Source organism: Haliaeetus leucocephalus, unplaced genomic scaffold, assembly GCF_000737465.1.
Source record: "Haliaeetus leucocephalus isolate CR32 unplaced genomic scaffold, Haliaeetus_leucocephalus-4.0 Scaffold0, whole genome shotgun sequence".
In the NCBI taxonomy this organism is placed as follows: domain Eukaryota; kingdom Metazoa; phylum Chordata; class Aves; order Accipitriformes; family Accipitridae; genus Haliaeetus; species Haliaeetus leucocephalus.
In genome coordinates this window covers 12,734,543-12,746,011 of record NW_010972436.1, presented here as the reverse complement: position 1 = coordinate 12,746,011, position 11,469 = coordinate 12,734,543, and positions in this window count along the sequence as shown.

Here is an 11,469-nt window from a genome sequence, read left to right as displayed (position 1 = left end):
ATGTTGATATATGTCTGAAGAAGAAACTACTACTCCCAAAACAAAAGCGGGTAATTAAAAGTTATGCTTTGTGACTCCAGAATTTGAAAAAAAAAACACATATGGCATCTAATTAATGTCTATATGATTACTTTCATGTCTTTTCTCAGGGATAAGATATTTATAGCCGCATACAAAAACAAGAAAAGGGCCTAAGGGAACACAAACAAAACCCCACTACCCAGCACCTTAACTGCAGCATCTGCAAGCCAGCAATCATGGAATACTTGATGAAGTGCTTAAGGCTAGGAAGGCTGATAATGAGATTTCTTTTAAGTTCACAGTGCTGCACATTAAAGAGACACTGCCAACCTCATTCTGAAAGGAAAAACATTACACAGCACACACAAGCTGTTTTTGTTTTTATAGAAGAGTCTTTTTCATCAGCCTTTGCTGGTGTCTTGAAAGACAAACAGGTTTAGTAAGCAGCATACTTGGTCCACAAGTTTTCCCTCAATATTTTTGCATTTTATTTGTCTACTTCATAACCTTCAGTTCTGATGCTGTGTCAGTGCCCCAAAGAAGAGAGTGGTTCTGAGCTCCCACCCAATCAGTGCAAGAAGCGGGAGCTCCCCAAGATAGTACCTTAAGCAGAATGTACTAAAGGCCATCTGCACACAGTGACACTGCACGCAAAGTGGTGTCACATGTACAGCAAAAACAACCTGGAACCAGATAGTTCTACTTCTCTCTCTGGTCTGTTCAGTGATAGAAACCACCACATTATTTGCTGCAAGATCAGATCTCGTTTCCAGAATTACATGTGAATTATCAAGTTGAAGAAAAGCCTAGTCGACTTACTTTAAGTCTACCTTTCAACCCTTTTTTATAAAACCAAATAATATTTTACTGGTGCAGAAGCCTTATACAGAGGGACTGTAACCCTTCTTATAAAACAGCGCACATGTAGTCTTATGCTTTTACCAACATAGCTGCTTCCAGGAGTTTCTTTGCAAAAATGTCCTTTAACCCTTTCTACTCATCTTTCCTGTTCTAAATGGAAGTGAAGTGGTAATGCCTGCATGTTCCAGCTGCCTGCATGGACTAGTCCAAATTAACTTTCCTGTTCTTCCTATCTCCTGTAATTTTTTCTCAACACCCCCTGTGATGAGAAAGAACATGAGCTGACAAACAGGTAGAGCACATACATAAACATATCTGTATTCAGAAAAAAATACATTCAAACAATATTAATGTTGCACAATCATTAAAACTTGGCAAAGCTAATTTTGTAATTTTAACTTTTAGCATAGTTTTTACTTACAACATTGCATATTTGTTTTTCAGTCCTGCTGTGGGTATGAATCAGTTTCTGAATGAAAAGCATCTGTTGTCTGCCAGACCCTTGTTCCCATTTTTGCTGAAACTGGAAAATGAACGGTAAATGACACAGGTGACTGCATGAAGAAACAGGATTGCTTTACAATTAAGATAGCAGAGTGCTGTCCTTGGAGGTCTGGAGTCTGCTCTGCTTCTGCTAGAGAGTTCCAGCAGAGGAGTTCTTATTGTGTTAGTCTTTAATTTCATATCCCTCATTTTGGGTGCTGACTCGATAACCTACGATTTGATTTGCAGACACACTCAGATAGCTGTGGCCGAGGATGCAGAAACTGCGCTTTGAACATATAAAGTGATATATAGCACTAGGTACTACCAGGAAAAAAGAGATCTTAAGAATCACAAGCTGAAATTAGGGGATACTTTTAATCTAGTTAATAAGCAGGTGTGACAATCTAATGCTGTAATTGCTACAGAAACTGGAAAAGAAATGTTAGCACTGTCTGTCCATCTCCACACCCGTCTGATGCTGCAGGGCTGGATGCTCACGATATGGCAAAAAGCTACTGAACACAAAGGTGCCACTTCAACAGCACTGCCCGTCGCTCTCCTGAGCTGCAGCCACCCATGCCCGGAGCCGGCTCTCCTGGCAGGACAGGCACCATCCTGGCATGCCCTGGTAAGATCTCACGAGTGACATTTTGTCAGATTTCCTGCTGGAACGAAACATCAACGCCATTCACAATCGCTAAATAAGTTAAAAAGGACTGTCAAGAGAATGAGAAAAGTGTAGCTGACTTCAGCTCAAAGTAACCCCCGGTACCATCTGATATACTAGTCCACTGATGAAGCACTCAGCCACCCTTCCTCAAGGAGTATCAATGGCAATTGAGGTGTTACTCTGCATTTTCACGGGGCTGTGGGCCACAAACCCACCCCTGGAGCTCCAGAAGAGTGATTCCCACAAGGCTCTGTGCTAGCACTAGCCTTATTGAACATATTTGTTCATGGTCTACAAAACACCACATAGAAGAGATTCTTAAATGCTGATGGTAGCTGGTTGATCTTAAATGACAGTAGGCTGGCTCTACCCAAATGGTGACATGTCGCTACAGAGAGAAATGCAGACCAGCATCAGGTGTGCCAAAGGCTGTGTGGGTTTACAACCTTCTGCACACAGAAAACCTGGAGACAGCTGGAGTTTTTGTGAACACAATCCAGAGTAAGAGGATCAGCCTAGCTTGAGCACTCACAGTCATGGCCATACACATTGGTCAGAGGAGGAAGATCAGGAACTATTTAAAATAAGTGCAAAAGTCTACCCAAGAAAGCAGCGCTAAGTATAATAATAATTACCTGCTACTCATTTGATGAGTGCTGTGGCCCGTGATACATTTCATCCGCAGCATATTTCACCATTTTAATCTTGCCATGATTATTATTGGTAGATTAAAATGAATAAAAGCTATATTGTTACCCAAGACAGCCAAAACCCCTCTGCCTAGTATCTGGCATCAGAATGCAGCCAACAGCCCGACCGCCAAGTTATGGCAAACAGAGAGCAAGTAAAAATCACACTAAAAGATCTAGAGGACCCACCCTGGAAAAGATGCACATGTAGCAGGTGACTTCATTGACTCGCGATGCCAGTGGGAATGCCACTTCCAGGAACTCCTGCTGTCAGCAAACCTTCCCACCATGGGCTCCCATGTCCCCGCTGGAGCCGGTCAAGCGGGCATGGCATGGTCCCCTGTGCTGTCTGGCGGTGCTGGGAGGGGCTGCAGCACCAGTCCAGCATGTGACTTCTGCAAGGGTGGATCCTGTGTTCAGGCTGGGCGACTGCTCATGGCCTGGGCTCCCTCTTGTCTTCTCAGAGTGAACACTTACAGGCCTCGGACAATAAGAAGATAATTTGGCTGTTTTTTCTTTTGTTGCAACTGTTGCATTATTTCTTTTGTTCACTGACATTCATTAAAAACAACCCCTTGTATTCAAAGTCCCAGCTGAGCCTACACTCCCCATCTCCTTGCCCAGGTAATCTGAACTCCTTCCTGACTCTTTTGCCTGGCTCTCTCCCACCTGCGACCGCTCACTATCCACTTGCCAGCGCTACCCACCTCCGCTGGTTTCCAGTGCCAGTCTCTTTCCTGGGACTGCGTTCAGAGTGCACCTTCCCTCTCCAGCCCAACTTCTTTACCAGTTTCTCTTTCTTGTGCCCCAGTTTCTTCAGCAGTTTTTTTCCTCCATCCTACATTCACTTCTACCATCCCTTTAGTCTACAACCCTAATATCCTTGTTCTGGTTCTTCAGCCTCTGACAGTTGTCATTTCCTTTGGTGGCTTCAAATAGTATTCCTGTCCTGCCAATTCTGAATATCTGCCTTCTCTGCAAGTCCCAGTTTTCATCCCACATGCTCCTACTTCCAGTACAGCCTGCTGGTTCTCCACGGCAAGGCCTTAGATCTGGCTCTTGCTCCGTCTGCCTCTGAATCAGATAGCTTCTTCCTTCACATTGCCTAGATGCCAGCAGAGAGGTCACTGAAAGTGCAGGAAAGTGTCCCTGCTCTCCATTCGTTGCTTGGCTCCGGCTCAGCATGTAGCAGCTGGAAACAACCATTATTGGGAAATTCTGTCTCCATCGTGTAATCCTGGGCTGCAGCATGTGTAGTGGCTTTGTACGGAGGGTGCATGCCCAGGCTAGGAGCTGAGAGGGGCTGGAGAGCCTTATCTGAATGGTGGGAACCATGCACAAACAACCGGGCTGTAACCGTGAGAGGCATAAGCTTGCTCTGGGACAATCTTAACCCTTAAGCAGTAGCAAGTGTCTCCATAAACTGAGATTTAAAATACCTTAAAATTTGGCCAAATTAGAGTAGATTTTCTTTAGTGCAGTGCAAAGCATCCAACGAAGGCCTCCCTTGCTCAATTTCAAAGCAAACATTCACTATAAAAGGTTTGATTTTTTCCTATTAAAAAACAATGTACGCTTCATATATTTAATTTCTGAAATGACTAAACACTTCAGTTGATATTTTATCTGGGCAAGAAATGATGCAGACAATCAGTACAGACTTTTCCAGTCTGAATCAGTGTAGCCTGATACAAACAACTGAAAGCTGGGTCTTGCGTCGGAAATGTCAAACCCTGTGTAACAGGCTGTATGGGCTCTTTAAAAACTCGGCAGAGCTGCTCACTCTACCTTGTGCATGTGTTGGGAATCAGCCCTTCAGCTGATTCCCAGCAAGCAGATTTAAATAGGTTTCCAGCTTAGGGAGAGAAATGGATGTTTGTCTCTTAGGGCAGCTGTTCCTTCCTCCCGCCCCTCCCTTACATGTGCACATACATGCACAAAAAAAGAGCAAAATGGGGATAAAGGTATTCTCCAGTCAGAAAAGTCCATTCCTCTATGGACAGAGGAGACAGAGACAGAACAGCACTTTTGACAGACCTGAACGGTAGTAGAGTTTAAGTGAGTTGAAAATAAAAGACTGATAATGAGATTTTGCACTAGATTGGCTGGCTTGTGCTGGCAGGCAGCAAGCACAGCCAGCCTGCTTACAATTCACCCTAGATGAGCTAACCGAAAATAGAAACTGAAGAACCACAGTGCGTTATCCAATCTAGAGAGGTAAAAATGTTGACTTGGAAAGGCCACCACTCACAGACAAAAATGACAGAACTGAACTGCAGCCACTTGCCTTTCTCCCAGTCATGTTAAGAAGGCACTAATCCTGCAGTCACAGGAAGAGGAGAGCTCCTACTTCAGCCCTCTCCAAAGCTGGCACGAGAGGAGTGTGAGGAAGGAGCAGCAGTATGCCATTCACCAACTTGGGTCAGATTTACGGTCCCTATTTCTGCTGATCCTGAACAGCTCATAGTCCCATGGGGTCTAAATCACCTTTCACAGGTAGGAGCTTGTGCCTGAGCACAGGGGAGGAGTTCTGGGAATTCTGAGAAGCCATGACTGCTCCACCTGGGAAGGAAGAACAGGTTTGCCAGTGTATTTATGCAGAAGACACCCATGACCCACTTCTTCCTGGATGTGAGTTTTGCTGCAGCCTGAGCTCCAAGCATCTCTGCTCATACTGAGGAAGAGGTAAATCTGAGACTATCACACTACTTTCTGCAAGGCATTTGCCTGTGCTTGAGTCATCCAGAGACGATGAATGAGCAGAGAAGCTTGTGCTGAGGTACCTGGCCTATATCAGGGAGCTCTAAAGCTTGTGCTGTTGTGGTCTTTTGGTACAGACTAAGTGGAACATAGCTGGGTGCAATCCTGATTTTAAGGGTAGGCTTGACCACACCTTGCTAGGTGTAGATCTTGCCAGTTTTTGGAGGAAAAATTGATATCAATTTCTGGTGTCTTTCCCAATATCTGGAGGAGTACATGGCACTCAGTTTTTGTCAGACAACCCTAGTAAACATTAGTTTAACAATTTGATAGAGAATGAGTATGCTTAATAACAACTGATAACAGCTGGACTGATAATGAGCATCTCATCAGTAATAGGTGCTCATTTTTCAGCCTAGAAAGATCCTCTCTACTACTTGCTTAAATGCACAAGTGCTGGTGGTGCATCTCAGGCATTATGGCCGCTGTAACGTTGTTTAATTAGGGAGACATTCACAGGGCTGATACCTTTTGCCTATTATGGACTATCAAGTCCCCAGCTCTGTTATTCCCCAATTTGCAGCCATGTAGATAACAACATTTGTGAATTGGGAAGGCCAGGTTAGCTCCAAAGCAAACCTCTCTCTTCTGGAACAGACTGTTTGCTAGAGGCACTCAACATCAGTTACCCCGTTTTCCTGCTAGCATAATATCGCTGATTTATTAGAGAAGTTTTAAACTCAGAACATGCCACAAGTGTATGCAAGTTTGTGAAAAAATACATCTGGCTCCCTCTTCTTTATTAGATGATGTGCTTTTGTGAGATTATAGTTGTATATTTCCTGTCAATCTTGGTGTCGTGTCTGTACCTGAGCAGTTGCCTCTTTTCTGATGCATTCCCTAAAGGTTATGCACAGTACTGTCAACTGTGCATGATGATAACTTAAGATAATGCCAAAGGGGGATCTGTTTTCCTCTCTAAGCCACACACTGCCCGACGGGAAAGCAGCAGCGGGTTGTGCTCATTGCCTGAGCTCCGGTTTGCACAGGTGTTCTACACTCTGCCTCCCGGCTGCAAGAGGGGATTAGGCAGGGTTTAGGGGAGAAAATGTAGGGAAATGAGATCAGGCAATCAGATAGCAAATTAAAATGAAATGATAGCTGCTTACCCAACCAAATTCTGTTCTTCATACTTCTGCCTGCCATTCAAAAACACATGTGTGACTGGTGCATCACACTCCCTAGCTTCTGTCTTTGAGCATCAGAGTTCTCCTTAGACTGTGACTGGAAGACTAAAACGCACATGTAGGATCACACTCACGAAGCAGCACATTCTTGGCGTGCAGCCACATCCAAATTTATTAATAATAGTAGTTTTCTGTAACTGCCAGGAAAGATAAAGCAAGCAGTGACATTTTAACTATCTCGTGATGCAAACAGTTCACCCTCCCAGGAGTTCACCAAAATAAAATGGAAGCCTCATTAGGGATGATACATCCTAAACTTCGCATTCATTATGTTTTTAATTCTTTCGCAACTCCTCCACAAATCCTGAAGTTGTTTTATAAGGAACTTCAACATCAGCATTTAACTCATAAGTACACCTTTATTCAGAAGTATTGCAAACACTCATTTTTTGTTCCTAATTTCAACTGTATGTGTTTTTCTCCTCTCCAAGCACTGTATTAAAACACAATATGAATATTAAGAAGTATGAAGGACATGTCTGCTTTCAGTTCAGTGCAGTTTGGTGGTGGTAGGTGGCTTAGTTAAGCAAATCCAAACCATTAAGCAAGATTAAATAAGGTATCAGTAGATGTGCCAGAGATCAAGAGGTGGCAGCAAAACTCTGAGGAGGTATTTGATTTCTGCATGTCAGTAATGGCATTGTTTTAACTGCAAACCAGAATTAATAAATCATTAAAGTGTGAGATTCTGGTACGAAAAACAAGGGATGGTCAGACACTGATTATACAATGAGGAACTGTATGAAAAACTACTGAATTACATGGATTGGAGAACTGCCACCATTAAAATCTGAAATAGCATTCATAATTAATATAATTAACTTTTCAGAACAGGAAGACTCCAAGTCAGAGAAGGCTCCAACAGAACTTCTCAAGTTGGATGGAGTAGCATCAATGGATGTATTGCAAAGTTCAGCAAATTGGACTGTAGCTTGATGATTGGACAAGGTTATATATATATATCTCAGTAGCATGAAATTGGATGAAAAAGCATAAAAACTACAGAACAGCTTATCTCATATGGTTTGGAAGCCAGATCATGAGGAAGACACCCAGGAAAGAATTCAAAGTAAAACAGAATTTGAAGTATCAGTCAAACAGGTAAATTGTTGTGAGAAAAATTGCTGTACTTCTGATCAATCAACTTAAAAAAAATATTTACAAGTTGAAGGGAAAAAACCTGATGTATTTTGAGATTTTTATAAATATAATGAAAGAAGAAAGTTAAAATTACCTTAAGTGCAGCTAGAAAAATTCAGAAATTGGTAAGGGGGACTCACAGACAGATTGCTTATCAAGATATCAAAAGCCCTGTTTCCTCAGGAAAACAACATAAACCAATGAAAAATAATGTTTAATGTATTTTAATAGTCATTCATATTAATGTATTCACACTCCATGTGCCCTACACAAACATGACAGATTTTTACCACATCAGTCAGAAATCTGGAGTCTTCTAGAGGCACCACTTTGCTTTAACAAACTAGGATTTTACTACAGGTTGTGTCTGTAATAGGAAGACCAGGCAAATAATGTGTACACATGAACGTGCATATTCTTTCAATAAAATAATCTGCATAAGTCATTTACTGTACCTAGATATACTTCAGAGTTTTGCTGAACAACAAATTTCAGAAGGTTTTGCAATTACAATAGGAAAAAGTGAGAAAACAAAATAAATATGTTTTTAATAAATGAACCTATTTTTAAATATTTTCCAGTATCCTCAATTTGCAATGACTGAAACATTGCATTTTTCAGTATCCTCAGTTTGCAATGACTGAAACAGATTTTTCGCTGGTTCCAGTTCCATCCAGCCAGTCCTTCCTCTAGCCACAAGCCTGTGCTGGAATACTATGAAGATGAAACAGTAACACAAAAAACCCAGCAAGCATTTACAATGCATCAGAAAAAAAGATGTCTAGGACTATTTATTTCACTTGCACCAACAATGCTGGAATTTGAGACACAAAAATGAATAATAGTGATTATACTTGTATCAGATTAAAAGCAAGGAAACAAAAAACTTGACTTGAAGCACCTGTCATAAATACTATGGGAGCCATTCAAATATATGTGTTTGAAAAAAACCCAAACAACCCAACCTGTTCTCTAGGAAATTTTCTAAATAAGCAAGTCTGGTAAACTCTTCTGTAAATGTGATGTGATACGAGCTGTGTGCCAAAATCCAGAGAACACAGCTCGAATGCTCTGAACAGAGTGGGAGACACCTGAGATGGCTCTGTTAAATTATGCAAGAATCTCAGCTATGCACAGCAAAAGCCTCAGTGTCAGGAGGTGAAGAACACCAAAGTAGTGTCTCCACACACACAACATATTTAAAGCAGTTCTCAAATCGTCCCATAGGGCTGGCCACATTTTGAAGAGAAACTGGCTCAGTTTCACTTCCCATTACTGATCATATAACATCTTTGTGCCAGATACAGCAACTGCCTGCATGGAAAAATGATTTTAGGAAAGTATTTAATATGTTTTAGCTGCCTTGTAACAACAACTTAGCAACTGAAGAGAGAGGTGCCAACACCTTGTGATCTGCTAGATCTTTAGAGGCAAGCAGGAAGATTCTGTGGGCCGACAGTGATCTGTGGAGAGCTCTCCATTCTCTCCTTAGTTTCATCTCGTTTGCTATCACATGGGAGTGTTCAGCTTCCAGGAGTTGCTTTGTTTTGGGTTTGTGGAGAATACACCCTTTTTCAAAACCGATGGAGGGCTCAGCTTACTCTTGCCAAACCTACAATAGGAAAAGAAGGGTATTACTTGGATGAGTACAACGACAATTGATCTTTCTGGCCGGAAGCCTTGTTTTGGAGTTTTGTTGCTTAGTGTCTGTCAGCACTTTCATCCTGGGGAACTTAAGTTTCTCCTACAACAGCCTGGCCTCAACTAAAAGTTAGCATATAAAGTATCAGAACTCAGAACTGTTTTTTTTTTAATTAATTTTCCAAATGAGGTTAAGTCTTTCTTAAGATATGAAAAAGTACTTGGGTGGTACTCAGCATAAAAAGAAGGAAATAATTAGCTTGGCATTTGTTTAATCTTGTGAAATATTTATTTAAAAGGAAAGTGAGATGAATATTTAAAATATGACCTCAAAAAACACAAAAAATATGTATTCATCCAGAAACTGGGCTACATTTTGAGGTGTCTAGCACCTCTAGGCATTGTAATTACTCTACTGTCTTTGAGAATAATTTATTCCAATACTAACCACATATGTTCAACCGGTTTCCTTTCAGGAATGCTTCAGCTGTTGATGGATCACAAAAGGAAGGATCACATCCCGGGTCTTTGAAGATACGGATAAGAAGGAAGTAATTGTTAATGATTTGCTGATCTAAACAAAAAATGATTGACAACATAATGAAATCACATAATCCTGTAGTGTGTCAAAACCCCATAATTTTCAATTGAACAGGAACAAATGTCAGAGGAGGTTGAATGAGATTAGTTGCATTATACGCTACACAACTATACAAGTCTAGTAATAAAAGACCAGCCCCAAGAAATGACAGGAAATTTTAAGAAACTAATAGTCTTCTGGAACTGTTTATGTATCTCAATGAAATTTTGTCACAATTAAACACTTCACTCGAAATGCTACTAGAGTACAATGCAGGAAAGTCCCACTACGTACAGGAGAATTAAAGCTGTCGAAAACCACCTGTACTGACATACTTTGAGATCAGCCAAGAGCTAGTATCAGTACGGCCTGGTGTAGGCTAGGGCTGCACTTCTGCAAGGTGGCTGTCCAGTGCACTAAATGCTGGTCTTTCTGGACATTAGACAGCACTGCTGTTGCAAACACACGTATTTGTAACACCAGTAGAAAAGACTTGGAAGAAAAGACCGGAAGAATCCTTGGTGTATTTTATTATATGAAGAATAAACCCATTAAGAACAGATTCCCTGGATGAATGAAGTCTCATCCTTTCACACGCAAATGGGACCGCGGCCTGTTCTTCTGGTGAAGCCACCACCGCCCTTGCCAGCTACCGAGCCCCGTCCATCTCCCAGCCCCTACCTGACGGCCGTACTCACCCCGCTCTTCTGCCCCGTCTCCCCCCCGAGCACACCCTCTACAAACTTCAGAAAACTGTTTTCTCTGCGCGTGGCTGCGGAGCTGTCTAAGGCCAGGAGGCCAAACCCAACTACCGACCGCGCTGTCGGGGAAGGCTCCTGCTGTCCCCACGGACACTGCGGAGCAGCACGGTGTCCACGGCCACAGGCAGCACCGGGAGGTCCCACACCAGGGAGGGCCCGGACCACAGGTGAGCCACGCGTGCGGCAGCACGCTGTGCCCCCGCTGCGGGACACCTGCCACGCTGCGTGGCCAGCTACCACAGCGGGAACCGGCAGGTCTCCTCCCCCTCAGCTTCCGTGACAGACTCCCCGCGCATTCCCCCGGCCCCGGTTTTCGCCGCGCTGCCGAAATTCCCCAGCTCCGAACTGCGGGAAGGCTCGACCCCGCGGGCGGACGCACGAGGGGCCCGGCAGCGGGGGGGCAGCGGGGGAGCAGCGGGGGAGCAGCTGGACCGCCACCGCCAGCACCACTGCCGGGGGAGCGCGGCCGCCCGCTCCCGCCGAGCCCCCCGCCACCGGGCGTCACGCGACCTCTGCGGGGCGGGCCGCCGCCTTCCCCCGCGGCCAATCGGCGCTCCGCTTCGCGCGGTCCTCCCTCCTCTAGCCAATAGAGCGCGAGCCTGTCCTTGGCGTGTGTCTGTGTACGGGGCGGCGACCTGGCGAGCGGCCGGTGGGGTCCCGGGGGGGCGGGGGC